We start from the raw sequence: 26,411 nt of genomic DNA on the forward strand, positions 1-26,411 counted from the left end.
AAGGCTGCTACAGAGCCTGTGATGACTGACGTGCGTTGTGCTTCCTCTGACAAGACACACTCAGGTATCATCTCACACAAACTGCACAATGACCCCATGAGGCTGGTATAGCCTTGCCATGGTTCTCTGCATTAGAGCATTAAGACTCAGAGAATCTGTCACCTTGCTTAAGGTCACATGTGTAGTAAATGTCTGAGGTGAGATTTCATCCCAGGCAGTTGACAGAGCCAGGGCTTTTAAATTGCACTCAATAGTTACACATCTCAAGGATTTTTTTTTTTTTTTTTTTGAGAGCTTGTGGCTTTAAAGAGCTACCCATGAAACATACTGAGTTCTAGAGACATTTAACTCTTGAGAAGTTTCCCCGTGAAAATTCTATGATTAAATGGCACCATTAACAATAGTAATCTCTCAGGTAACTTATGTACCTCTCAGAGAAAGAATGCTAGAGAGAACTATGAACTGATTCACACCATTCGCAGAAAACTGGTCCTAAATACAAAATCTGTGAAGTATGCATACAACATTAGCACCTAAAAGCATTGGGGGCAAGGACAACTTCCAGCATTTGTCCCTACCTTATGACAAACACTGGCCAATTCACTCCAAAGACTTAGCGGACATTACATTAGCTCCATATTAAGGGAGTATCTAAAAATTGTGTATGTCATAAACCCTGTAGATAAGTCAAGTGATATTTCTTATTCCATATCTTCTAAGCATCATATGAGAAGCCAGTAGTTTTTTCTAATCGACCATCTCAGAAGGAATCCTATGGGAAGTCATAAAGCAAATGAAGGGAAATTAGACTTCCTCTAAACTTATTATGTTTTAATTTGCTATTTACTATGGGTTATGGACTGAGTAATTATGTCCCCACCAAATTCATTGGTCCCAATCTCTGATATGCTGGGAGTAAGAGCTGGGGTCTTTGGGGGACATCGTGTCAGGGGAGCAGAGCTCTTGTGAATGAGATAAAATCCCTTGAAAAACAGTCCTGAGCCCTCGATCATGCTTCTTCTTCCACAAGAGGAACCCAGGAGAAAGAGGCAGTCTGCATCCACTCCAGAGGAGGGCCTCACCAGATCCAACCTCACTGGCACCCTGATCTCAACCCTCCAGACTCCAGAGCTCTGAAGATTAATTCCTACTGTTGATAAGCCACTCACTTTATGGTACTTTCTTATAGCCTCCCAAGCAGCTTGAGGCACTGAATTGGTGAACTGGGATGGTCCTCTGGCCACAGGAATCGAAAGTCTTCCAAAATTAGCCAGGCAAGGTGGTGCATACTTCGATTTCTGTGGCTCAGGAGGCTGAAGCAGGAGGATCCAGAGTTCAAAGCCAGCTTCAGCAAAAGCAAGGTGCAAAGCAACTCAGGAAGACCCTGTCTCTAAATAAAATACAAAATAGGGCTGGGGATGTGGCTTAGTGGTCAAGTGCCCCTGAATTCAATCCCTGCCTCCCCCCCCAAAAAAAAAAAACAGTCTTCCAAAATTAATTGAAGTTAATTGATAATATCTTCAGAAATTGATAATATCTTTAGTTAATTTATAATACCTTTAGTGTGGCTAGTTTTTATCCTTAAAGAAAGATGATAAACACTGGTCACATAAATGGCAAATGCTGTCTCTTGAATATTAGATTCACATTCTTTTGAATTATAGAGAAGGGAATTATCTTCAAACTATATGACTTTCATAAAGCTGAAGTTTCTCATTAGGCTAACTATCAATATCTATTTTATTTTAATGGCAATATTTAGCACCAATGCTAAGAGTCATTAAAATGCACCTGGATATAGGAAGATACATTTACAAAGGAATCACAATGATGATGTGATTCCAACACCCAGAAGTAAGGACTCTCTGTGCCCCTGCCTCGAGGAAGGTGGAGCAGACCCCACGAAAGAAGAACATAAGTCTGTGCTCAGACTTCAGTGCCTGGCCTGTCTTGACTGCCCATTAAGTATTTGTGGATTCCTGAAGAAGGGAAAGCAGGAGATCCCGACTGAAATTTCAGAACCCATGGAAATGTGTCACACTCTTCCTGTGACTCACAAATGCTAAATATAACTATACACTACTCTATCCTGACTTTTAAAAAGATTTGGGAGTTTTTTTCAAGTATACAAATCAAAGGGTCAATATTACTCTGTGCTATTAAATATCATGTAATACTTAAACCAGAGAGAAGCAATAATCAAATACATTTTAAATACCAACACCATCATTGGGCATATGATTTTACAGATTTAAAACAAATTTTCTTTCTAACCTTCATTTTCACATAATTAAATTACAAACAATTCTCTTTAATTTACACATAACTATTTTTGAGTATAATAGGAAATATACCAGTAAGTGCTATGTACATACACAATGGTTAGATATCAAAAATATTTCTTAATATATCTAGAAAGTCTTTTTTAATAGTATTTTACTTCATGGAAGAATAATTACTCCGTGGCATACTGTTTTACTATCTAGATCTTGTTTTTCATTCAGTGACTATATCCAATGCCCATTAAAACTTTCCTTCTGTGTGATAACAGATCAGTAGTGATCAATAGATCAGGCGGATCCTTTCCTCGGGGTATTAATTTAGGTCAGACACAGGGGAGCAGGTATTTTCTAGGGTCTCCATCATCTTACCACAACATGTGGTCTATTCCAGTGCTATGAACAGATCTCCTGCTGCTCTAGGGAGAGGGAGAGATGATATAAGTAGTTCTTTCTCCCTCCAGTGTTATGAAACCAATAAAGATTAAAAAAAAAAATCTGAACATCAGTTGCAAAGACTTTATTCAATGGCCAGAGAATAGAAAACGAATCCTTGCTCACAAATCAACTTCTAAGCTCATTCAGGGTTGAGAGGTTATAGATATAAATTATCAGAAATTAAGGAAGGGGACAGGCTACCTAGGGGAGGAATGTTCATGTTTCTTCTGAAATTGGCAGATACTTCTCAGGATCTGGGTGTCATCTCTTTCTTCTTCCTGCATAAACTAGAGTTTTGGGCCATGGTGGTCACTGGCTATGACAATTAACATGGAAATTAGCTTATAATGAAGTTGGAGGTTGCTTAATGTTGCTCTGGCACTCCTCCTAAACTCAACCATTTTGGGCTAGGGTATTAGTAAGGATTTTGTGACCAAAATACCTGACATGAATAACTTAGAGAAGGAAAAGTTTAGTTGGGCTCATGATTTCAGAGGTCTTAGACCCCATTGGTGAGTTAGAGCATCATGGCAGAAGGGCCTGGCAAAGGAAAGATGCTCAGCTCATGGAAGCCATGAAGCAGACAGAGAGAGGAGCCAGGGACAAAATAAAATCCCCAAAGTCACACGTCCAGTGACCTACTTCCTGCAGCCATGCCCCACCTACCTACAGTAACATTGTTACCAGATGGAGAACCATCAAGTGCATTAATCCATGGATTAGGTGATAGCTCCCTTAATCCAATCATTTCACTTCTAAACATTCCTGTATTGCCACATGACCTTCTGGGAGAACATCTCATATGCAAACCATAACCTACAGAGGAACTTCTGGCCTTTAGAACGCCTGTCCTCAAAGATAAATAGGAATAAGGTGAGGCAGAAACCTAGTGTGCCGTGTAAATAGTACACTGGGTAACTCCAGCCAGAGCTGAAAGATCAACAAAACCTCTCATAGAACATAAAGGTCAAACAGTGTGATTCTATGCTCTATTATTCAATAATCAGAGATGAGATTCTTATTCATCGTGGAAACTTAAATGTGATCAAAGAGATAACATCAATTTTATTTAAACCTGTTCGTAGTTTTACGTATCCCTCATTGTGTACAAGAAATGAACTGGCAAGGATACTATACTATCCTTTGAAACTGGTGTGACAGTGGGAGTAATTTAGTGTTAATAAATGGAGTTGCTGTTATATTTCGGCTTGTCTGGTTTTGAGATTTTACTTTGCCACTGTCACACTATGTACTTCAATTTCTTCATGTTTAGAAAGACTGTGGAATATTAATACCTGTCCATTCCTTTTATATTTTCATGAGGATTAAATTGCTCATTATTATTTGGCATTGTCTTGAAGATCTTGATTTTTAGTAACCTTTTCACTAATATTTATGTAAATGCTTTAAAGTTTACAAAACTCATTAGCTTGCACTATCTATAGTATACTGTTCAAAACCAAAAGCACTGCTGACAGCTGTGAGATCACACATTATCCTGGCAATGGGTACCATTCACATAGACCACAGTATGCACCACACCTCCAAGAGCTGGGTGGCATATTTCTTTAGAAACAACCTGAGGGACAATTGTATACTTATTTGTGAATTGAAGTCATGTGACTTGCAAATGTCCAATAGGTCATGTTATCTGTAGGAGGTCCCATAGTCAGTGACCAGCAGATCCAGGGAATATTTCAGATTGTGATGACTCTTTTATTTAAAGCTATTTGGGGAGCATCTAATTTTATCATAGTGATCTTGCCATGGTATAAATATCCAAAAGTCATAATTTATTAGGTCTAGAAATGTTACCTTTAATTAGCCTGCAAAGGTCGTATTATTGTCTGGTACAGAATTTGCAGTGATTTAAAAGAATCAAATAAGATTTTTAAAATTATTATTTTAGTCATACAAATTTATGGGGCATAAATGAAGATTTGATACTAGCACAGAATGTATTTAGCACTTCTGTCTGTAAACTCTTTCTTAACATGTAATAATTGTACTTGTTTATGGGTTACAGTGTGATATTTTAATACGTGTATATAAGGTGTACAGATCAAATTGGGATAATTAATGTTTCTATCTCCTTATCATTCTCTTGTGTTTGGAGGCTTGAAGTGCCTCTGTTCTAGTTATTCAAACAATATGTAATAGTTTATTGTGAATTATAATCTCCCCCACTGTTCCATAGAATATCAGAATTTCTTTTAAATTCAAAGATGTCTAATTTTGGAGGATACTGATCTTGACTTTTGACCTTCATTTTGTTTTATATAAATGCATGTGTATGAAATGTTGACTGTGTAGCTCTCTCTACAAGTAAATGGAAGGCATTATTGTTGTATGATTTTTAGCTCATTGACAACAGCAGTTGTTAAGGCTGCCCTTGCCTCAGATTGTTCTGTTATGAGGTTTTGCCCTGGTTTGTGAACAGGTCTTACATATTGTTACATTCTATGGTGGCCAGCATCTTCACTCTGGAGAAAAAATCATCAGGCAAGAGATCTACTGTAAGTCCTTGGAAATTAGGGCCAGATTAAAAGAGGTAAACGAATGGAGGCTGCTAGAAGGGTCAGGATCCTGATTAGTTATCCTCTGGATGTTGTGACAGACAGAACCAGCAAAACAAGGGTCAGGATGCCCAAAGGAGAGCAAGATCTTTAAAAACGAAAAGCAGGAAAAGGAGTTTGGGGCATTTCCCTGAGGCTGGTAAAAAGGGTTGCTGCTCAGACTATAGGATACCAGTGGGTCTCAAGAATAGAGGGGAATAATTAGAAGCCTCTGTCCTGAGAAAACAAAGACAATGTGCACTCATGCATCAGAGGACCATGTGTCTAACACGAGCATACAACTTGCACAACATATTACGTCACATGTGGTAAACTTTAACAACCCACTTATAGGAGGATTCTTTCACCTATTATCCTTAGACATTTTCCAAATCTGTTACTAATCTGTTTTACAGCATACGTGGCCCCATTTAACACACACAAGGATTCCCAACATGCAGCAGATCCTAAGTAAATTATTTACAAATTTATGGCTTTTAGCCTGAACAACATAATACAAATTATTTGAAATGTACTCAATACCATGCCTGGTATGACACACTTCAGAATTTCTTTTTTATGTATGTCTGTATATGTTTAAAGAAATTTTAATTTTAACCTATTGCCATATTTGACTCTTCTATTTTTAAAGTTTAATTTGTTATATATGACAACAGAATGCATTACAATTCATATTACACATATAGAGCACTATTTTTCATATCTCTGGTTGTATACAATGTAGAGTCACACCCTTTGCGTCTATATACATGTACTTAGGGTAATGATGACCATCACATTCCACCATCTTTCCTACCCTTATTCCCCCTCCCTCCTGTTTTCCCCTTTGCCCTATCTAGAGTTCATTCAATCCTCCCACCTACCTACCCCGCAGCATATTATGAATCTGCATCCTTAAATCAGATAAATCATTCTGCATTTTGGCTTTTGGGGATTAGCTAACTTCACTTAGCATTATATTTGCCAGCTCCATCCATTTACCTGCAAATTCCATGATTTTATTCTCTTTTAATGCTAAATAATATTCCATTGTGTATATATGCCACATTTTCTTTATCCATTCATCTACTAAAGGTCATCTAGGTTGGTTCCACAGTTTAACTATTCTGAAATTGTGCTGCTATAAACATTGATGTGGCTGTGTCCCTGTAGTATGCTGTTTTTAAGTCCTTTGGGTATAGACTGAGGGATACGGTAGCTGGGTTGAATGCTGGTTCCATTCCTAGTTTTCCAAGAAATCTCCATACTGCTTTCCATTTTGACTGCACCAATTTGCAGTCCCCCCAGCAAGGTATGAGTGTGCCTTTTCCCACACATCTTCATCAACACTTATTGTTGTCTGTATTCTTAATAGCTGCCATTGTGCCTAGAGTGAGATGAAATCTTACAGTAGTTTTGATTTGCATTTCTCTAATTGCTAGAGATGTTGAACTTTTTTTTTTTTTCCTAAATTTGTTGATTGATTGTATATCACCTTCTGAGAAGTGTCTGTTTAGTTCTTTGGCCCATTTATTGATTGGGTTATTTGGGTTTTTGGTGTTAAGATTTTTGAGTTCTTTATATATTCTTGAGATTAGTGCTCTATCTGATATATGTGTGGTAAAAATTTGTTCACAATTAGTAGGATCCATAATCAACTCACTGATTGATTCTTTTGCTGAGAAGAAGCTTTTTAGTTTGAATCTATCCCATTTATTGATTCTTGATATTAATTTTTGCATTATAGGAGTCTTATTAAGGAAGTTGGGGCCTAATCTGACATGATGGAAATTTGGACCTACTTTTTCTTCTAATAGACACAGTGTCTCTGGTTTAATTCCTAGGACCTTGATCCACTTTGAGTTGAGTTTTGTGCATGGAGAAAGATAAGGGTTTAGTTTCATTTTGTTGCATGTGGATTTTCAGTTTTCCCAGCACTATTTGTTGAAGAGGCTATCTTTTTTCCAATGTATGTTTTTGGCACCTTTGTCAACTATAAGATAACTGTAATTATGTGGGTAAGTCTCTGTGTGCTCTATTTTGGTGCCAATAAAATAGAAAATATTGAAGCCATCAACAAATTTCTAGAGTCTAATGATTTGCCCAAATTGAATCAGGATGATATACACAATTTAAACAGATCAATTTCAAGCAATGAAATAGAAGACACCATCAGAAGCTAGCCTAACAACCAAGAAAAGTCTAGGACCAGATGTATCCACAGCCAAGTTCTACAAGACCTTTAAAGAGGAACTAATACCAATATTCTTCAATTTATTTCAGGAAATAGAAAAAGAGGGAGTACTTCAAAACTCTTCTACAAGACCAATATCACCCTGATTCCAAAATCAGACAAAGACACATCAAAAAAAGAAAACTTCAGACCAATATGTTTAATAAACATAGATTCAAAAATTTTCAGTAAAATTCTGGCAAATCAAATACAAAAACATATCAAAAAAGATAGTGCACCATGATCAAGTGGGGTTCATTCCAGGGATGCTAGGTTGGTTCAACATACAGAAATCAATAAATGTAATTCATCACATCAATAGGCTTAAAGATAAGAACCCTATGATCATCTCAATAGATGCAGAAAAAGCATTTGACAAAATACAGCACCCCTTCATGTTCAAAACACTAGAAAAACTAGGGATAACAGGAACATATCTCAACATCATAAAGGCTATCTATGCTAAGTCCCAGGCCAACATCATTCTAAATGGAGAAAAATTGAAGGCATTCCCTGTAAAAACTAGAACAAGACAGGGACGTCCTCTTTTACTACTACTATTTAACACAGTTCTTGAAACACTGGTCAGAGCAATAAGACAGATGAAAGAAATTAAAGGGATAAAGAAGAATTCAAATTAGCTAATGATATGATTCTATACCTAGAAGACCAAAAACATTCTATCAGAAAACTTCTAGAACTAGTAAATGAATTCAGCAAAGTATCAGGATATAAAATCAACATCCATAAATCAAAGGCATTTCTGTATATCAGTGACAAATCCTCTGAAAGGGAAATGAGGAAAACTACCCCATTTACAATTGCATCAAAATACTTGGGCACCAACTTAACAAAAGAGGTGAAAGACCTCTACAACAAAAACTACATAATATTAAGGAAAGAAACCAAATAAGCCCTTAGAAGATGAAAAGATCTCCCTTGTTCTTGGATAGGCAGAATTAATATTGTCAAAATGACCCTACTACCAAAAGCACTATACAGATTTAATGCAATTCCAATAAAAATCCCAATGACATTCCTCATAGGAATAGAAAAACTAGTCATGAAATTCATCTGAAAAAATAAGAGACCCAGAATAGCTAAAGCAATCCTTAACAAGAAGAGTGAAGCAGGTTGTACCACAGTACCAGATCTTACACTATACTAAAGAGCAATAGTAACAAAGACACAGTTCATAATTTCTAATGTGTGCTTGAATGAACAGTTTGAGTAGTCCATGCTTTCTGAGGAAAGAAGACCAAATATACCAATTATCTAACCATCTTTTACTTTTATTGAGCGAATATTAAGCAACCAGGATAACCAAGAAAAAATATAGATACTGTTATATGTGTGTACACACACAGATGTATACCCACTCACAAATTACCACAAGAGTGAGTACATAGCAACTTATCCCTTTTAGCAAAATAATCTCAACAAGACAGAACATCTTCATGTTAACTGAGATGATAAGGTTTTCCTATAAAACATTAACAAGATTCAGCAGTCTAGTGTATGAACACATCTGGTGCAAAAAAAGGTCTTTAGATAGTGGGTCTTTTTCCCCTTTTACTTATAATCTACAATTTGCAAGCATGATATATATTTGCTTCACGGTACAAAAATATGTGCCCTGAAATATCAATTGATCAAAAATAGTTACTTTTCCCCCCAGTTTTATTTTGGTTTATAGCAAAATTGCCATAATTTTTTATAGCCCTTTTAACAAGAGAATGAGATTTAAATATTCTGCTTAATGTTTTTTTCTGTGGTTTTCACTGCTTGAAAAATAGATCACTCTTTTTGTCTGGTTGATGTAATTTGCTATTTTCTCACTGTGTTATGCTTGAAACACAGAAATGAAGGCAACTCACCTTAATAGCTGAAAAAAGTATTAAGTATTAGATCCAGGGACTAACAAGAAGTTCAGAATCACCTTCTGATTGCCACCTATTTTGCACTAGCCTTAGTATAAATGCTATCAAAGCTCAGATCTACTTAACAGAGCTGGAAGACACATCCTGTAAGTTACTCAGTCCATATGCTGGGTTGAGCACTCTGTAAATGAAGATTTTCTGGATGAAAGAACATTTACTGATTATATCAGAGTGTGCAGGAGCGTGCGCGCGCGCACACACACACACACACATACACTTTGTATCCTTGAACAGTGAGGAAATTAGGTTACTCCTAATCATTAAAATTTTAATACAAAGAATTTAGGAAATGATTATAAAAGTGAAATATACCCTTCGACAAAGCATCACTTTTACTGTCTCACTCTCCAGTGAGCAATGGCTCCATGACTTTAAGGGATCCTGCAAGATGATTTGAGATTATATTTCTGTGCTTCCCATCAGAGAGTACTTTCCATGGTTTTATCTGGAAACATGAGATATAATAATCCCTGCAGTCTGAAATACTAAGAGGACTATTTGATACAGATAATGAACTGGAACACCAGCAATAACATGGCAGTGGGGCAGGACGCCCTGAAACCCTTCGGGTTGTGAACATAACATGTTAGCATATGTCTCTGTAACTTTAAGCAAGGCATTGCATCTGTTTAAGTCTTTATATTCTCATAGATGAAGCAGGAAGAATAACCATTGTTCTGCCACTCTAACATCTGAGTCAGGGGTCAAATAAACACTAGATATGAAAACAATTTGTTACTATTCTTTGATATTCTAAAACAGTCATTACACATCTGATACAGTGCCAAATCCGAGTGGCTACAAAAATATCTAAAACATCCTTAGGACACATGCTCAGCAAAATTTGGGACAATAACTATGAACCTGAAAGAAGCCTTGAGAGAAATCAGCAAGTGAAGGATGATGACAATGATCAGAGGGTGACGAGAAAGGACAGGCCACCTTGTAAAGGTAGAGGGAGAGGCAGGAAGAACATCCACCACACTGGTTAGTGTGGGTGGACCCATGTGACACTACCTCATAGGAATTTAAAACCTCACTTTCTCTGTCATTCCAGCAACCTGTGAGTTAAAAAAAGAAAAAAAAATGGAAATCTATAAAGAAAATAGACTGTAAAATGTGAGACAGTGCTTGTACCTGGGGAAATTATGAACATTATGAGCTTTTGCCCATTTTATGTAATTTTCTGCCTCAATAGACACCGAAGGATCTTATAAGCGCAGACTACATATATTTTACCTGGATATTTAACTCTTTACAAATGCTATTTTGTATATTACTAGTATAATCAGTGACCATGAGAAGTTAATGATATAAATTTTTCTTTCTTGATTTTAAAGAATTCCTACCAGGAGTTCAAATTAGTTACAAAAACTAAAGTTCTATAAGAAAAGTGAAAACTGTCGATTTTGCATACAGAAAAAAAATTATTTGAACTTAAACTAATATGAACTTACATATGCAGACAAATGACAAGGAGCAGCATACCTAAATTTGCTGATCTGAATAAACAATAATCACATTGAAAATGTTTACATTAAAAAGATAAAAATTTCTGAAAAATTAGGAACAAATATCATTAAGAAACATTTGAAATTTGAAATTAATGCTTTTTAGTCTTTACAGGTAATATTTGTCTTATTTAATATTTGGATACATAGTAAATGAGTTGTTTCTTAAAACCTGATCGAAATCTACTGAGAAAATGGAACTTACTGATACCATATAGCTGGGATTCTTTTTTTTTTTTTTTTTTTTTTTCATTTTAACTGATGTCTTTTTCTGTATATGCAGAGAGGAAAATAAGAGTCATTCATTAGTCTAAAATATTTCATGAAGTTGAAAGAAATAAGAATGGTCATTGATTCTCTCCCTGATGTATGAAAAAAAATCATATTTTACAATTATGGTTGGTCAATAATGGAACCGGAAGCTCCAAGTATCTGAATTATATGTTTTATATCTGAAGAAAATATAAAAAAATGTGTCTTTAGAGACAAGTCAGATTGACTCCCTGGGAGACTGACACTGTGTACACACACATACACACACACACACACACATGCACACACACAGAAGTAGAGAAAGGGACAGCACTTGTGTTTAATAACATTGCAAGAACTGAAGGAAAAAAACTTTTTCATTGAATAATATTACAAAAAACCTTGCAAAGAAAGTTAGACTGGGAGGGGAGGAGCGAGGGAGGTAACTAACACGTCCAGAGGCCTTAATATTTTTCTGGATAATGATAAGCGTTTTTAGGTCTGTAATCTTGCACTAGACAGAACCAAGGAGTTCAGATTCTTAATGAGACATTTTCAGGATCCACAGGAAGAACTGTGGGCATAACTGAGCCAGCTCTCACCTGTCACTCTTCTGTAGCGCTATATGTTCTGTAAAATCATACATAAAATCAGCCTGGAGGGCGTAATGTACCATCATCTACCTGTGTAATTGTGACAACTATTTTTTAAAATAATGTTCCATGTAAAAAATCAAAGTGTGGACCAATACAAGATGTAGAATTGGAGGTGGGGGAAGGTGAATGGACCCGCAAAACCTATGAGACGGGAGACTTTTAAGAGAGAAGATCCTCAATTCCTAGAAAGGATCCCTAGACATGAAAGTAAGACTCTATCACATTTCATTTGCATTCTATATACATATAATGAAAATATATTCTATATATGCATGTTATGCATATGATAAAGGTTTAAATATGAATTTAATAAAGCAGTGGCAATATTTCTAAATATTCAAAATTAACTGCATTATATATGTAACAAATATTATATTGGATACTGTTGATTTCTTTTTTACTTTCAACCTCCCCAATTCTCTTCTCTTCAAAAAGGCAGTTTGACCACACAGAAAGTTCAAAAATCTTCTGACGGCACCATGACTTTTGTACTTCTCTCTCTTCTCTCCAAAACTCGGTCACTTTTTCTGTGAAGGCATTCTGTGGCTCCCAAGTCCCAATTACTTACCGCCTTCTCTAATACCTTGGCACTCTGTGGACACCACCACTGGGATCATTGAAGGGGGGTTAGAGGTCAGAGTTCTGAAATTCCTAGCTCTTCTAAAGGGCCTGTGTCCTGATGCTCACCTGGCAGCTTTAGAATGCGATCCCACCATAATCCCTATCAGGCAGGAGTGCCCACAGAGGGCAGTCCTTACACGGGTGCCTCATCAGTGCGACTATAAAGCTATAACTTTGCCACTCACTAATTATCACCATCTGTGTACTGCGAAAGAGCAAAGAGATTTTCTAATGAGTCCTCATCTTAGGAACACACACTTCAGAAAGCCTCATTCATGCAGTGGACTCACAAGCTCTGCAACAAGACAGGGGGATCATCGATTACTTTGTAATGTTCAGAAGACAGTCGAGGAACACACGTTAAGAATGCCTTCTGAGGACACGGAATAAGGGGAGAAATAAAAGAAACCACGTTCTCCCTTTCTCTCTCTTTTCTGGAGAGTTCTTCAGTTGCTGCAGTCACTGTTATAAAGGTTTCCCATTCAGTTACAATACCGCTTCCATTCATACCTAAGAAAAAAGAAGCATAAAACTGACGGTCCACATTTTTACATAGACTGAGAACAGGATTTAAGGGGTACTGTTTGCTTTTTTTGTTGTCTGAGAGTTTTGCTTTTATTTTCTTCTGAAATAACGTAATATACGGTTATTCAGTTCACACAGGCCAGGGTTGAATCCTGATTGTATTACTTGTACACTGCCTGCCTTTGGAAAAATTACTTAATCTCTTTCTGTGCCTTATTTTTTTTTTTTATCTATAAAACAGTTGTAACAATGATACCTAACTGAGAGAGATTAGCTATACATATTTAATGAGTTGATAATGATAATTAAGTAAGTAAACATGCATAATTGATTCTAGAATGACGTATGCCATGATAGGGACTATATATTTGCATTAAATTAAAAGTATAATAAATATAGAATGATGTTCTTGTTCTCTACAACTAAAATGGTACATTTTTTATATTATTGCTTGTTTGCATTTCAAGGCAAACAACACTTTACAGTGTGTTAAAATTAATCTGTAATATGAATAAGTATAAAGATTGAAACAGGAAAATCTTATCAACTTATGTGAAGGAGTACTACAACCTGAATGGAACCAACAGGGTGAGAGCAAGAATGAAGGAAGAGAGAGAGGGACCAAGGATGGGGAGGGGAAGATGGCTGGGGAGTGACAGCACAGGAGGAGGGAGGATGAAGAGAGAGAGAAAGGAAGAAAAACCTTCCAACTGGAGAATCAGACAGGATGAATCAAAATGCCCATTTTTTTAGATATGGTAGAAAAGGCTTCATAGAAATCTAATTTACACCCTGAAAACAAACTGCTTATTGTATCAGGATGAAACTTCACATTTTTCACCGATGTTACCTGTCCACTGAATTTTCAATATTAATTAGTCTATTTTAAAATATTTCATATTAATTTACCTAGTTAAAAGGAGGAAAAATTGAGAGTGTGACGATGTTTTCATAGTGTCTAGATAAAAATAATTAGATAATTTGAGAAACCCTCTATGCGAAGTTTGGTTTCTCTGGAAACAGGTAAACTTTTTAGAAAGTGCATAAAGCATTAATTATAACTTTCTAAAATAAATTATTCTAAGTGAACCTAATACAGCCTATTGAGTATTGTGTAATTATTTCTTACAACATTAAATATGAGATTTTTTTAAAGTGTAAATCAAGCTATTTCTCAACTGCTTTAAAAATAAAAGTAATTACTTTTATGTGTTTCCCCTTTTGCATTTGAATACTTTTGGTTTTGTTTTAATATGACATTTGAAATTATAAACATGTCAAAATCATAAACATGCCATTTATATCTGCATATATTTATATTTATAAACATATTTTATGGTCAAATATCTAAATGTCCAACATTAGAAATACTGGGTTCAACTTGCTATATTTTCTACTGCTTCTGTCAGTGGATGGTTTTTAAAATCATGCTTAAATTATTTAATTATGTGAAAGACATAGCATGATTCTAATATGCTTTATGGCATGCATTTCTTACTTATGAAGAATAATTATGTTTTTCACAAAAATATGGTAGAATATTATATGACATAGTATCACAAATACAAAGAGCAGATGTATGTCCAAAAAAGGCCATATATTACAGATAATTTTACCAACATAATGTGGCCAAATACCTTAAGCACTGAGTTTCACTTTGAGCTTCCTGGCATCCAAAAGAAATGAAAAGTTACTGACTTATACAAAGAAACACGTATATTGATATAGAAAGCAAACATATTTAGTGACTAAATCCATAACAATGAATACAATTAAGGCTATTATCTGGGCTGGGGATGTGTTTCAGTGATAGAACACTTGTCAAAGATGTACAAGCCCCTGATCTCAATCCCAGTACTCGCCCCCTGCACACACACAAAGACATCAAATTTAATCATCTTTCATAAATTACTTTAAATAAACAATGCTATAATAAATTATACCTAGTGAAACACTGTGGAGAGTTGCACTTATATAAGAATGGTTAATTTATTGAGCTCTTACTGTGTAGGAATTCTTCACACATTAAAATTAATCAACCTATTTAAACCCCCCAAACAACCAAAAATTAGGTGCCAGATGGCATTCATTTATTCAACCAAATGCTTTGAGTATGTATTAGGCTCTATGTACTTGAGGATCCATGTGTGGAGAAAACAACAAAAAGCCTCACCTGGAGTTTAAGATAAAGCACTGAGACCTAAAAGGCCTGAGCTCTATAGCTACTCTGCAAATCTCCTGGTTTCCCCAAGGCTCCAGCCCAGGCCCTGTGTTTAGCCTTCAGTCCTAAGCAGTAAGCCAGAAGTGCTTTGCAAAATATAAACACAGATTAGTATTTGTAGATTCATTCCCAGCAACCAATGGTCTGAATTTTTTTCTGAACAAATGGGAAGGTATGTTATCCACAGGAAAAAAAGAGAGAGAAAAGGGTGGGGGGGGGGGGGGGACACCAATTTGGAGTGAAAATAATTAATTTCCCAGAAGTTAAAAATATTAATTACTTTCTTAATTTATGTTTTTCTTGAACATCTACTGAGAACTCTGTGCCATGTACTGCAATAAACCCTAGAAAAAGGTTGATGAATAAGATATAATATATGCCTTTAAAGAGTCAGCTGGCCCATTCCTTTAATCCAAGCAACTTGGGAGGTTTAGGCAGGAGAATCACAAGTTCAAGGCCAGCCTTAGCAACTTAGAGAGGCCCTAAGCAACTTAGTGAGATTTTTGTCTCAAATTGAAAACATAAAAATGGGTAGGGATGTAGCTCAGTAGTAGAGTGCCCCTGGGTTCAATCCCTAGTACCAAAAAAACAAAACAACATCATCTACAACAAAAATGATTCATGCTCTTGCCGGCTTAGGTGAAGTTAGAATAAGCCACGTCAAAATGTTCAACTTCTACACAAGAAATGTTTTGAGCTAAAAACAACTATAAAACAACAAACATGGGAGTTTTCTGCTGCGCCCTCCAACTTCTGCCTAAATTTACCTTTTGCAAAGGAAATTTCCATCTGTCAAAGTTCTCTATTCTCCAATACCAGGAAGAAGAGAGCAACTTTTGCCCTTGGTGATAACTTGAAAACTGCATAACAAACCTACTAAACAACCCTCATGTATCCTAAGCCTCCCAGTTACTGACCCCTCTCTCCCTTGGCTTCCTTGGCCTAATCTCCTCTCCAGGCTTTATCACCCTTTGTTAACCTGGTATACAGGTTCTCTTTCTTTGCAGTTTCCCCTTATTTTATGTGGACCTCCCCCTACTCCCCTGCTCCACATTCACATTCACATGAAATGAACTCTTCCTCTTGTTAATGGTCTTTAACAGCAAAACTCACAAGTCCAGTCCACAGAACTTAAGACATCAGAGGAAAGTTGTTGGTTGGTTGGTTTTCCCTTCCCTGAAGTTAGTGAGGATGTGAGAAGAGATAATGGCAATTCAGTGAAAATACAATGCTATCCAAATGATCTTGACATGGAGGTATGGAGAGGAGGTATCTATCCAGTCTGTGGAGACAGTCCTGAAAATATCAGAGTCAGTAGTGTACACCCACCCACACACATACACACACACACACACACACACACACACACACACATGCACCCTTACAGTGCTAAATGAGTGAGCTTTACATCAATGTGACTAAAATCCCTGACAAGAAAAACTTAGAGAAGGAAAGATTCACTTTGGCTGACTGATTTAAGAGATTCAGTCCATGGTGAGTTCACTCCCAGGCAGAAACATCATGGCCAGAAGACAAGGCAGAGGAAAACTACTTAGGTCAGGACAGCCAGAAAGGGATGGGAGATGATGAACCCTTCTGAGGCATGCTCCCAGTGACCTCCTTTATCCAACTAGTTCCCACCTCCCAGTAATCCATTCAGCTGTGAATGGATTAATCCACTTAATGGATTATTTCACAGGTAAGATCAGAGCCCTCATGATCCAATCATTAACTAAAAGCTCCACCTCTCAACCATTCTTCCAACACACTAACTTTTGAGGAACACACCAAATCCAAACTATACCGAGTATATCAATTAAGATAAATTGAAATTAAGGGAACTATTTTTAGTGAGTGAAAGTAAAAAGCAAGCAATCAATGTTATAAATTTGTCATAGAGAGCAAGAGACAAGTAGATGACAGAACAAAGGGGAGAAAAAAAGAGAGAAGTGCATTCAAGTGCAGGTGTAAGTGTCTGTGGAATATGACAGGGGTTGGGGCAGGGGAGAGTGTGACCAGGGGGAAAGCACCATGATCCGATCAGCAGGACTGGAGTCCCTCAGAACTGGATTAATACTGGTTTTAAGAACTGCCAGTTTGAAATGTTAACTCACTAACCTCTTCTGCTCACTGGTTTTCTTATTTTGAAACTAGATAAATAATATCTACTTTAAAATATAAAGTGTAAGTAAGATACTATCAATAAAATGTCTGATACACAATGGCTCAATAAATAGGCCTTCCTCTTGACTTCCATCTACTCTCTCAGGTACCTGGGAGGTATCAAAAAAGCTCTGTAGACAGGAAAGCAACTTTTGTCAACAGCAACCACTGCCTGACCTAAAATTCCTTTTTCTAAGTGGAATCCAGGTTGTGGTTGTTATAGCTCAATTGTACCAAAGGTAATAAATAATTGGCAGGAAAAATTGTACATGGCCATAGGTTAAAATGCATTTTATAAGGGTTGGTTTGCTCCCAAGTAAACTTAAAGTGGCTCGATTTGTGCGATTTTGTGGAGATGGAAAAAAATAAGATGGTGTGAATGTGTTAGTGTGTGTGTGTGTGTATGTATATAGAAAAAGTCTTATTACCATCAACAATTTAATTTGAAGTCTTATAATGACAAGTTGTGGTGCTAACAATATTTTTGACACTTCTGCCTCACCTACATGTATTTCAGTTAATTCTTTAAACCTCAAATATGGGTTTTGGAAAACATTTAGACATTGTACAATTCTGCTATATGGTGATTGTTCAAACATTTTTGAATGCTAAGAAATGGGAAGGAATTAAATTGACCAAATTGCAAATAAAAATGTATCACAATGAACCCTACTATTATGCACAATTATAACGCACCAATAAAAAATTTTTAAAGATCTGTTTTGGGTGCTAAATCACACTCATGAAGAGATGTCAATACTATTGATTTATAATTTATACAGCACTTATGATTATAATAAACTCTTCACATAAATATAAAAATTAATAAAGTAGAAAGTTAAGAGTATTTCTTGCTCTGCATAATTTGTGAGAAAACACTGTGTGTGTGTGTGTGTGTGTGTGTGTGTGAGAGAGAGAGAGAGAGAGAGAGAGAGAGAGAGAGAGAGTGTAGAGGGTTCTGATTGTATAGTAGGAACTTTGAAATATTACTTATAGATTAGTAAGATTATATTTATGAAAACATATTTCCTTTCCATGGCTTCTTTCTACATTAAACATATACATTTGAAATGCTATGATTTGCTGCTCTTTTTCCCTCACATCTAAGTTCCTTGCAAACCTGTAATTGTAATAACTTTCCATTTGTCATCAATTCCTCTTTTCATGCTATCATGTCATTTTGCTTCAGTTTCTACAAAGAAATACCCCAGTTATGCTGAACAAACCTGGTAGTTCCATACATGGTCATGAACTTCTTCTTATGACTGTTCTATTGACCACAAAAGTCACAATTTCCTTGAAACACTCTCCCAAGTATTTTTATCTTACATGTCATTTAGCATGACTGGGATTTTTTTGTGGCTTCTGATTTTAGGCTCGTTAGCACCTCATAAACTCAGTGTCTTTAAGCTTAAAAATCTTAAGGAATTCCTCCATTCTGTTAGTTCTGGTACTATTGCTAAATGAACAGCTGAATGCTTCGTTCCCACCTACTCTTTTTAACCTAGATCTTTTAGTCCCTCTTCAAAGGCCTAAAAGCATCCCCACCTGCTCTTTCCCCGCCCAAGATCACTTCCTCCTGAAAGGGCATCCTCTCCCTCAGTCTTGCTGACTCTCCCTTTGTCCCTAGACATTCTGCCTTCCTTCCCGTTCCAGAATCCTACAACGGTTTCTGTCACAATCTTCTTCTTTTTCACTCTTGTGTTTCTGCCTGAAAACTTTATCCACAGTTTTTGTACATTCCTCCCAGATTGCTATGATTTATACATAATTCTCTTTACATTATCTCTCCAGAGAAAATAGAATTTTAATGACTTACAAGATTAAAGCCAAGACTTCTGAGTCTGGAGTTTCAGGCTCTCCTTACCTTAACCTTTCACATGTGTAGCTATTGGTAATTGCCATAGATTATTGAGCAACTAACACATATCATAATTCACACATAATTTGCATGTATATTAATTTGTCATAAAAACCTAGAAGATGTTCATCATATCTATTTTTTAGAGAATTGACACGCAACTGTGGCAAAAGAAGATGCTTAAAGTCACGGTCAATTAACAAGTGATGGAGAAAGAACTCCTAGATAGGTCTATGTAGGCCAGATGCTGTAGCTGATCTGTGGCCTCCCTAAAGCAACATCTTCTTATCTACTAATACCCCAAGGGAATTTCTACTCTAGTCAGCTCAGCATCTTTTTATCGACCTTTATTTGATTTTGAATTTTTTATTATTCCTTTTTAAAAATTCAATCATTTGCTTTGTATCAAAATAACTCCCTCCTAGTTTTCTGAAATAGTATATTCTATGTTCCTACAAAGCCTAAATTAGTTTTACCTTCTTGAGAAGTCTGAAAAGTTCTGCTTCACATACAATTTTTATTTTTATAGTTGGGACTACACAAATGTACCCTTTTCTATACCTCCTTGCAATATTTAATAATACCATTGGTACACCATCTAGCTGTCTGGTTTTATTTAAATTTAATGGAGGCAGAAACCCAATTGCAAATGAAGTCTGGAGTTTACTTAATAGAAATATATCACTGAAGCAGTCTGTGTAGGGAAAGGGGCATATTTGAGCTAAGGCATCAGTGGCTCTCTTTTTGGATACCCTGCAGTGTCTGCCTTGGTTGCAAAGCATAATTGATACATACTGTAACCCTTGTTGTATTAAAAAATACTTGTATTATTTGACAAAAGAAACAGGAAGTTTCTATCTCATTTTTTGGTATAACTATTATATATGAAATGGAAATGCTTCTATTTTAGCTTCTAAACTTACCATTATGTGTGATGTATTATGATTGAACTTTAGTTAAAACTGAAATGAGCATTGTAATGAGAAAAATTTACAGACAAGTGATTCTGAAAACAGAATGGATAACTAACAAATTACTGAAACTAACATAAACCAGAAGAATTCAATGAAAGATATTATAAGATTCTAAAATGAAGGTTATAAAAGTATCAAAAGCAATGAGGGCTATTTGAATATCAAAGAGATTATGCATGAATCTGTGATTCTGAACTAATGTAAGGAGAGAAAAGTACTTTCCTAAAATTTACATCACTTAATGGGAAAAAATTAAAAAGTAAATCAACCAGGAAGAATTCTGATATGAAGAAAAATTGCTGAGCAATAGGCAGCAACCAAAATCATAATGATATCCTTAAGTGGAAAATCACATTTATTGCCTTAATACATTCAGATTACAAAATAAAATAAGATCCTATTAAGAATATTGGTCCTATCAGTACAGGAACAGAAAGATACAGAATAAAAAATGATTCTAGTACAAATACAGGGTGGTGATTGTACATGCTAAAAACAAATATGGGATTAGCCTTTGAGCATAGTGTTGTGGACAGAGTGGCTGTTTTATGACTTCATCTTGTGAATGCCGCTGACATTATGGAACTTTGCATCTACTTGAAAGAGCTAAAGCCATGCCTTTTACTCTTGGGGAACTTGTCATCAATTAGGGCACAAGGACAAGAGTGGCAGATTCAGGGATGCACTTGTTGCACAAGGAGAGCAGCGGATGCTCCCAAATCCATGGCTTCCACTCCACACACAGCATAAACCACTCTCTTCTGTGCCTCCGTTAGCCAAGAAAATGTAGATGAGATGCTGAAAAATCTTCAGGTTGGAGACTTAGGAATTCCTACAGCCTCCATTTTCCGTCTTGGCACTGTCCCTTGTTCATAGGGACATGATCTGTGTGGCAGTGCAGGAGAACCATTTCACTCAGTTGTGCTCTTGGCTGGGAACAATAGACTGCCTGTTCTGACTCAGCAGGCTGCAAGTCCTGGGATTCTTGCATAATTGGGAGTGGAGGGCTGAGATGGACACCTGGACCTTCCTGCTAATAAGTTATGACATGATCATTTATGTAGAACATTGAAAAATAAATAAATCAACAAAATCCTCCTGGAACTGATAAAAATAGACGAACTTTTGATATGCTTGTAAGAATAAAGGATAGAGAAAAGCCAGGAGCACTGCTTCAATGAAAAGAGGTTTGCAAAACACATCATACATGATCGATGGGGTTTGGAATGGTGATGGGTGCCTGGGATGGGGAGGGAGATTCTATGGTGGCGATCGCCAACGGAAATGAGGAAGCAAATGCTTGTGGAAAGGTAAGCTTATTTTTACTAAAGTAGAGGAATACATACAGGGCAAAATTATGGCTAGTTGTATTTTTACTCTGGTTCAAGCATTTCCCTAAAGGTTACATAGGGATTATTTTACTTATGCATTCCCAAATTGTATGAGTTCTCAATTGTTGTAATTCTTCTGTATAGGGAGGAACACCAAAGTTTAGAAAGCGGGGGACTTACAGAAATCATTCTCTGTAATTAGCTGAATCATGTTATAACCCCCAAATGATAGTAGAGTCTTTATGTAAGCACTGGTAGAGATTTTTAGTTTGTTTTACCGGGTGGCTTCTGCATGAGTGTGTGTGAACCAGAAGGAAAGAGGGGGTGAAGTGGGGTAGGTAGCACAGAGAGGGATAGTTTAAAGGGATAAAGGAATGATGTGACAGCCAAGACAGAGACTAAAAGCAGCCCCACTCTTTTTTCATTCCTCTCCTAAATCTAGGTACAGGCACCATCACGTAACTGAGGGGTCTTGAGAGCCACCCGTGTCACTAGCAGTGACCTACGGTGCAAAGGTAGACCCATAACCTCACTGTCTAGAGAAAAGGGACAATAATCAGTTGTTGGGTGTCTCTAAGGTTTAAGAAGAAGAGCTACTCAATCCGGAAGAGGACTTGGGTGGAGAGGAGGCCTGGGGGTTCTGTATCTCTTGGAGAGTTAGTTCTTGTCAGCATTCAAGGAGCCACAGACATCATGGAAGTTGGTTGTGTTTATAAACTGGGAGTGCTGAGTCCTAAGAATTACCACTAGTGGAATGCAGGGTTGGACAAGAGCCAAGGAACTGGGATATTGAGGGAGGGGGGTGGCACCTCGTAAGACTCCATAGTGGGAATGGAGGGGTATGGTCCACCAGCCTGGGCAGTACAGGAGCGAAGCTAAGACCACACTGAGGAGAACCGTCTTTCTCAGTCCTGCCCTTGACTAGGATGGATGAACTACTGGCTTGGGACTCTAGTCCTGGCTTCTTGGATAATTGGGAGTGGTGGACTGACATGGACTCCAGAACCTCCTATCAACAAGTTAAGACACGTGAGAATGTACACCGATAAGAGGGAGAAATTTTTAATATTATGTTTTTGTACTTGTATTCACTTCCTGAGTTTGTGAAGAAGGATTAGTCTGTTTCAGAAAGAAATAGAGCCATGAAAACATATTTCTTCATCACCACATGTCTGTAAGCCTGTCAATGTGTCTATAAGCCCATAAGTAGGGCAGGATTTTTTAACATTTCCTTTGCTAGACTTCACACATCTAGAAGTGAGAGCTTTGTTTTGTCCCCAGGGTTTTGGTTCTAGGAATATCTCTAGCTATGTATTTCATAGACACAGAAATATTGCCCATAACATAAGCTGGTAGAAGTTTCAGGCAAAACTGTCAAAATGGTCCTTTCTTTTGACACGTGCATCCTCTGCAGGTGACTGTTTCCAGAAGCAATGCTCAAAATGGGGTTTTCCAAGAGTCAGGTAAGAGAAGATGGAAAATGCTAAAGTAGCCCCATGTCCTGAGCACACCTGGCCCAGAGAAAAAGGAAAGGCCAGGATCTCAGGTTACTTAGAAGGACTTTGGTCGGCCTGCTAGTATCTGTCCTTCTGAAAATAATAGAAATGCTTATTTGAAAAAGACAAAACTATACTGAATGAGTATCACACTACAGAATCAGAAGGGAAAGGCAGAGGCCTTTGTGTCGGTTCCTTTCAAAGGCCAGTTGCAGACTGAACTGTCTCTGAAGAGAACGTGAATGCATACCCCTTTAAAGATTACAAAATTTGATTGCCACATAGAGGGTTTGAAAGGAAAGACCTTCTCAAAAGCTATGCTCCTTCTTTTTTGTCCTCAGCATCATCAAAGAAAAAGAATATGAAAAAGTAATTAAATAAAAATAAAATGCAAAGTTGCTTTGAAAAAATGTTGCAATTCTGTTATCAAAGTTTAAAGGAAAAGTCTGAGATACAGTACTATATTTTCTTAACCTCTTTTAAATTCATGTGTCTAAGTTGGAGGGAAATGACATGACCTTTACATTACTCCCTGGGGATGACACTTTTCAAGGATGATCCTAAACTGTTTCTGCTCTGGGAGGGTTCTTTAGGTATCTACTATTTGGTCCAAAACTAACATCATCAAAAGGTGGATATATTTTTGAAGGAAATTTTCTAAATGTGTTACTACACCCTTAAAAAACACAAAATGACATCCTAAGCAAACAGAGATTTCTGAGTTTGTTTTTGGCATGGGATCGGTTACCCGCTATTCCTATTCAGTTATGTTTGAATACATATGCCTCTTAGCATCTTGCCTTTCCTGAAAGTGGCTTAATCCCTTATTTTGTATAAATGGAGATGTTTCAAAATTGGATTAAGAAGTTTGAAATTCAATAGGCTTCCTTTTAGGTTGGTGTCAAACAAATATTGCAAAGTCTCTGTCACTGGGGTTGGAACCTGCTGATGGAAGATGTGGGCTACTGAGCACACAGCTGCCTTTCTAGTAGGCCTCCACACTGCTGAGGGGCTCAAGTTCTTGCAGCTGTCAGGGTGGTTGGGCCACAAGCTTCCTTGTACTTTCTGAATGTGTGTTTGTACTATAGGCATCATTAACCATTATACTTCTTATACATAACTGCATCTGTCAAAATATATTCTTAAGATAGATAGAATCATCACATCAACTTGCTTGATATTTGTAGAATACCCAGCAACAGCAAAATGCTCTTTCAGACAGAAGGAGCAGTCACAAAGCTAGACTCTATTCTTAGACACAGACCCCATTTTAACCAAGTTAAAAGAACTGAAATTAATAAATGTGGATTCTAACAATGGTGCAGCGCTTGCCTAACATGTGTGAGGCACTGGGTTCGATCCTCAGCACCACATAAAGATAAAAAATAATAAAATAAAGATATTCTGCCTACCTACAACTAGAAAATAAAAAAAAAACCTAAACCAGAAAAAATATATGTGTACACACATATACATATATAAAAATATATCTGTATATATATGTATGCCCCAACACATATTCTGAATATATTGGGAAATTTAAAAAGAAAAGATTTCTAAATAACCTATAGATCACAGAAAAGATGTGGTCATGGGTGAATTATAATTTGTAACCAAAAAAATTGAAAGAAAGTTTAAAAATAAAGGCAAGAAAGAAAACTAAAAGCTGGTTGCTTGTGACAAACAATAACAATGATCAACCTTTAGCCAGACTAATGAGAGGAAGACAAAGGAAGACAGAGCCAAATTATCAGTGTCAGCATCAAAAGGACAGACATCATGAAGATTCTGCTACTATTGTGAAAAGGATGACAAAATGATATTATTAAAAATGTATGCCAAAGCTTTCAGCAATTTAGATGAAATGGACACATGCATAGCTATAAATTAGTAATGTTTACTCTAGAAGAAATACACAAGAAATAATTGACCAGAGATAGCTTGAGTAGACCTATCTCTATTAAGGAAATTGAATTATTAGAATCTTGAAAAAAGTGAACTTTAGGCTCAAATGGTTTTATTCATGGATTCTTTTATCCATTGAAAGAAAGAAATAATACTACTTTTATATAAAGTCTTCTTGAAAATAAAGCAAAGGACAACATCTCATTTTGTAGAGCAATGTTACTCTATGAAAAAACTCATGGAGAAATTTAAAGGAACTATAAATCAATATACTTCATGAATATGAACACAAAAATACTTAAAAATATTAGATCATTTCCAGGAATACATGAAAAGTTTAGTGTATTATACCAAGTGGAGTTTGCTCCAGGAATGCAGATGATCAAGATTTGATTATTATTAAATAATGAATCAATATATTTCATCATATCAAGAGAAGATCGTCTCTATATATGGAAAAATCATTTGACAAAACTCAACATTCTTTCATAATGAAAACTCCTAGTAAGATGTAGAGGAAAGGGAGCAAAGCAGGGGGCAAGTGGAAGTACTGGGGACTGAGTTGGAGCAAATTATATTTCCTGCTTGTGTAATTATGTCAAAATGAACCCCAACACTATGCATATACACTAATAAAAATTGAAAAAGAAGTACTTGTCATTGAAAGGAACTCCCTCAGCTTGATAAACAGTTTGTACAAAACCCCTAGAGCTGACATTCCACTTACTGGAGAAAGAATGATGCTCTTCCCTAAGAGTAGGGGCAAACTCACTCTCGCTGCTCTCTCCTGTGCTCCTACTCAGTGCAACGAGGCAAGTAAAGCAAATAAGTAAGGCACACAGATGGAGAAGGAACAATAACAATTTTTTTGATTCACAGTACACATAGTGGCCTAAGTAAAAACACCAAATAATTTATAAATAGGCTACTGAAACTAGCAAAGTGAATATAGCAAGGTCACAGGATTCAAAGTCATTGTATACTTTTTTTTACACTAGAAATAAGCAATTTGGGATTGGATTAAAGAAAAATACAACCATTTAAAATAACAACAGAAAATTCAATAAAACCAATGAAGTATGTACAAAAGATTTATATTTTAAAAATACAAAACATTAAAGAGAAAAATGACTAATTAAGTGTAACTATATAACATATTAACAAATTAGAAAATCACATATTGATAGAATGACATTTTTTTCTCCAAACTGAATTACAGATTCAATACCATCTCTTACATAATCCAGCATTGTTTTTGAGAGAATTTGACAGAATGATTATAAACTTTATGTAGAAAAGCAAAAGATTTCTAATGGACAAAATAACTTTGAGTAAGACACAATGAAGAAAGATTCTTGCTCTCTGACTTCTTTTTGTCAAGTTAAGAAAAACAATTTTGTTTGAGAAAGACATGGATATAGATCAATGAAGAGTCTGGACACAGATGTAC

The sequence above is a fragment of the Marmota flaviventris genome, chromosome 1, assembly GCF_047511675.1.
Source record: "Marmota flaviventris isolate mMarFla1 chromosome 1, mMarFla1.hap1, whole genome shotgun sequence".
Taxonomy (NCBI): domain Eukaryota; kingdom Metazoa; phylum Chordata; class Mammalia; order Rodentia; family Sciuridae; genus Marmota; species Marmota flaviventris.